General features: G+C 36.1%; 1 pseudogene; it reads left to right on the top strand.

The window, feature by feature from the left end:
• Positions 1-1,946: 1,946 nt before the first annotated feature.
• On the top strand, positions 1,947-2,954 carry LOC148193348 (putative aspartic proteinase GIP2 pseudogene; annotated as a pseudogene).
• Positions 2,955-4,906: the final 1,952 nt, after the last annotated feature.

Genomic DNA, 4,906 nt, shown 5'->3' with positions numbered 1-4,906 from the left:
CTTCGAAGTGCGGTGGTTACTTTTTGGGTTAAAAAAAATTAATTTATTTATTAAAAAAAGGGTAAATAAGTAAATTTGGGGGTGCAGGCTGAGGTGAGAGAGGTGCAGGAAGATTCACTCACATCCTTAACATGTCAAGTTCATACAACAAGTACTCGCCCATCTTTTATGGGTTAAAATATTATTTTAGTGGACATCCTAGGAATCAGTTTTTTTTTTAATAAAAACATTATTTTAGTGTACATGATTGTCTTCAGTTTTGTGAGAAACCTTGGTATGCCATTAAATGTCAGAAGAGATACAAAGAACAATTTATATCCAACCTGTCACACTAATGATGGATAAGAAATAATAGAACTGAAAAAAGAGAAAACGAAAGAAGAAACATATAAGAGACAGAATCCAAAAATAAGGGGGTTGGCTACAGAGAAATAGGTGAGAACGAACATAAAAATAAAAGAAAAATTATATTGAAAAAAAAAACTAGAATGGATTTCATACACAATGTAACATAATGGATTTCATACATAATGGATTTCTTATTAAACCCTGTGCCTTTAAAATACAACTTTAGTTTTATTTTCAAACTTTTTCTTTATGTACCCCCTTTGTTACTAACTGCATCCCATTGTAATAATAAAAAGACTAAAATATCCTCCCTCATTGCACCATGTCATTATGTTGCTGGAGCTGTCGTTGTTGCTACTGTAGCCTCTTCTCTCATTCGTGCTGCTGCGTCATCACCTTTGCACCTCCGTTGTCCATTGCACTCTGAGAGGAAGGAAAGAGTCATTTATAATTTATGTTCCGAAAATCTAATTTTAGAAAACATCATCTAAGTCTCGAAACATTTGTTCTGAAAATTCTATTTTATAAAGCTCGTTCCAAAATGTATTTTATGTATTCCAGAAAACTTGTTTCATAAATCTTATTTTGAAGAATATAAAAACTAGTTTCATAAATTTTTAAAATAAATGATAACAAAAGTTACTTTTATAAAGAATAAACTATCATTTTAACAATTATGGACTACACTTAGAAATTATGAAGATACAAGAAGAAATAACCTTATTTTCATTATTCAAAATTTGGGTCCGTTCGGCCTTTCTATAAGACCAAACGCAAGGCCTATGTGAAAAACACACTAACGCAACTTTAGTAAAAGGTGTCAATGAATAAATAAACATTAGGAATTTATTATTGGTACCGAATGTTTTTGCTAAATCATCCTCAACTCTAATTTTTTTTTTTTTTTGCAAAACCAACCCTTGGATATGATGTGGTTTCTGCATTATTATTAGGTTAAACTCGTTTAGTTGTCCCTATTTATGTGGGTTTTTTCCATTTTGATCTCGTTTTATTAGAATTTCCAATTGAGTTCTAAAAAGTGCTAATTTGAACCAATTGAACCCCTGCTGTTAAATTAGCTTAACAGGGTTAAGTTTTTTCAAACGTGTCATTCATGTAGTTTTATACGTGGAAATTTTACAGTATTTAACATTTTAAAAATAGTAACGTTTTCAAATACTTGGTCCTCCTGTCTCTTCTCCGAGAACCGCTCCGGGTGGAACCGTTGAAACGTCGACGGGAACACGACCGTCCCCTTTGGTATCGTGTACGACTCTGTCAGGGCGAACCTCTCCGCCGCGATTTGCGGCACTAGCGTCGCCGACGGCCGAAACCTCACTACCTCACGGGCCACCACCCACAGCAGCGACGACGTGGACTCGTCCTGCGCCGCAAAGAGAAAATAGAAGAGGTACCACCAATCTCGAAGTCGGTGGAGAACGATGTCACCGACTCTCCGGTGAGCTTGGCCTCCTCGATTTCCCTGAGTGTTTCCTGCACCCAGCAGTCAATCAGACACGAAGGCTCTTCCCTTTTCTGCATCCTGGTTTTGCTCATCTCAGTGCAGGTGGCCAGCGTTTCGATGAGCCGGTCCATAGATGAACAAATTTGGGCTTGACGGGAAAACTATCAATGTTAACAGCTCTGTGTTGTCTATTGACAAACTGGGAAACATGGGCACAAAACTGAGCACCGTTATTCCTTACAGCAGGTTGCACAGTTCAATCTATCGGCCTCTGGTGGATGGTTTCATGAAGAAAGCAGCGCTTAGGAAAATGAAGAGAATGACCTCGGTGGCGCCATTTAGGACGTGCTTCAGTTCGAGAACGGTTGGGAATGTGCCAGCAATAGATCTAGTCCTTGGAGGTGGGGTTGAGTGGAGAATCCATGGGGCAAATTCTATGGTGAAGGTTAACAAAACGGTGCAATGCCTTGGGTTTGTGGATGTAGGTTTGGAGCCTGGAAGTCCCATAACAACTTATGTTGTTATCGGTGGGTATCTGATGGAGGACAATCTTTTGGAGTTTGATCTTGCTTCCTCAAGATTTGGTTTTAGCTCCTCCCTTTTACTCCACAATGCTACATGTTCCCATTTCAAACTCCTTTGAGTTTTCCCTTCAACGTTTCCTTAATTTCATGATCAATTAATTTCATTTTCCCTTGTAATCGTATTTATCACGTCTTGTATTTTTAGTTAAAGTCATTCACATTCTCAGTTTCGGTCTCTTCTATATCTCGTTAACTATGTCAATATTCAATAACAAAGAACAACTCTGCTATTATTTAATAATATGTATTTTATAATGGTTTAATTGCTTTGGCAACCCAGGACTTGAGGTGATCGAGGATGATAAACTACTGGAGGGTAGTGTAGGTGGAGGGGGCATTGGGGTGCAGTTGGGGGCGATGCGACGGTGGAGATTCTTGTGTTCTTGACCCATCATGTAGATGAGGTTGTGTTCGTTGAATAACTTCTTGCCGAAGGGGTGGCCCACCAAGTGGAAAGCACTGGGCCTGGCATTGGCAAAGACCTTGTGGGAGAGTTCGGTGTCTTTGATGAAAATGATGAAGTTGCCGAAGGGGTGGACTTTGTCAAAGAGGACTGAAGGTCCCAGAAGTTGGTTGGATTGCGAACCAATGAGATTGCGTTTCCTAGGAAGGGCACGATGAAGGAGGGTCCTGGGATGGAAGCCTTCTCGGCAAGGTAGGAGATTTGTTTGAGGAGTTAGGTTACATGAATGACACATTTAACAAATTAGTCATGTCAACTTCCAGGTCATAAACAATTTAACTCCGTTAAGCTAATTTAACGGTAGGGGTCTAATTGATTCAAATTAGCATTTTTTAGGATTCAATTGGAAATTCTAATAAAACGGGGATTAAAATATGAAAAATCCACATAAATAAAGATAACTAAAGGGGTTTAACCTTATTATTAGGTGTGACTTCACAAGCATAACATAAAGTAAACAATTATGTATTTCACAAAAACGTAACAGATATTCGTTTAAGTCGTATATCTAACTATAAAAGTTATCTTTTTAAAGTTATTTTTTATTGAAATTAAATTAATTATGATATTATAGGTTTAATAATTGCAGAAGTCCTATTTTGTAGAATTATCTTAAATAGGTTATCGTATTTTATTTGATCTCAATTAGGTTCCTGTTTTTGTGAAATTGATTCAATTAGAACCTTGTGTTAATTAAACTGGACGATGTTAAAATTTTTGTATGTTGGCTTGTTGACTGCGCAATTTTTAGTGACATGACACAGTATGATCGCCTTAGGTTAAATTTATTTTATTTTAAGTTTTAAATAAGTTAAATTTAATCAAAACTCAATGTTTTCAATGCCAAGATGAAGTCTTACATCCCTGATTTCAAGCTTGCATTTGACCATTTTTGCATTCATGTTGATGGGAGGGCTATTATAAATGAATTGGAGAAGAATTTGCAGCTTCTGCCTGCACGTGGAGGCTTCGAGAATGATGCTGTACAAATTTGGGAACACCTCGTTGAGTTCAATTTGCTACGAGTTGGCTTACACGGAGGTGAAGGGGCGGATGAGAAAGGGGAGCAAAGTGTGGAAGATTGCGCTTGGGAATGGATTCAAGTGTAAGAGTGCGGTGTGGGAAGCTCTCAGACATGTGAATCCCTCATCCAAGAGTCCCTGAGAAGATTGATTTCATAAGTACCTTGTTGAGATTGCATAGTTTCATTTGAAAAATTTTGGCCTTTGATTTCAGATTTCTTGCGTTAGGGATATATGTCTCCTCTTCTACTACCTCCTTTCAAACTTCATTATAGTCATCGATTGTTCTATTTTCATTGTTCTTGAGTTGATCTTTCAACATTCTTATGATCATTAGATCATTACATAATTTCTAACTATAACCCTATTTTTCCCCAATTTTGAACCAGAACAACCAAGCCACATAAAATCCTAATTTTCCCTATTTTCCCTAATTTCGCACACACTCAACAATCAAAACACAAAATCCCTAAGTTATCCCTAATACATTTTATTTTCATTTCAAACAATAAATAAACGTTGAGTTTTTATTAAATTTAACTTATTTAAAACTTAAAATAAAATAAATTCTACCTAAGGTGACCACACTGTACCATATCAATAAAAATTTGTAGTCAGTAAGCCATTAGAAAAATTTTAACCCTTTCCAGTCCAATTAATGACAAGGTTCTAATTGAGTCAATTTTACAAAAAGAGAGACCTAATTGAGATCAAATAAAATACGATGACCTATTTAAAATGATTATGCAAAAATAGGGACCTCTGAAATGATTAAACCTATATTATACCCATAAAAAGCTAATTTTACGATGTAAATTAATTTTAATTAGTGTACAAATTGGTTTAATAACGACGTACAACTTACTTTTTATAGTAATCTTGTGACATAAAAAAGAATAACGTATGTAATAATAATGATTAAAAAGTTAATTGGCCTTAGCAAAATTCATGTCTAACAAGCTTTTGGAAAAGAAAATACATAAACAATGCATTTCACCCCACGAATGGGAATTCCCTGTTTGTG

This window comes from Vigna umbellata, chromosome 9 (genome assembly GCF_029865625.1).
Source record: "Vigna umbellata cultivar VRB3 chromosome 9, Vumbellata_1.0, whole genome shotgun sequence".
NCBI classification, from domain to species: domain Eukaryota; kingdom Viridiplantae; phylum Streptophyta; class Magnoliopsida; order Fabales; family Fabaceae; genus Vigna; species Vigna umbellata.
The sequence above is the reverse complement of the archived record's forward strand: the minus strand, read 5'-3'. Positions and strand labels throughout refer to the sequence as shown.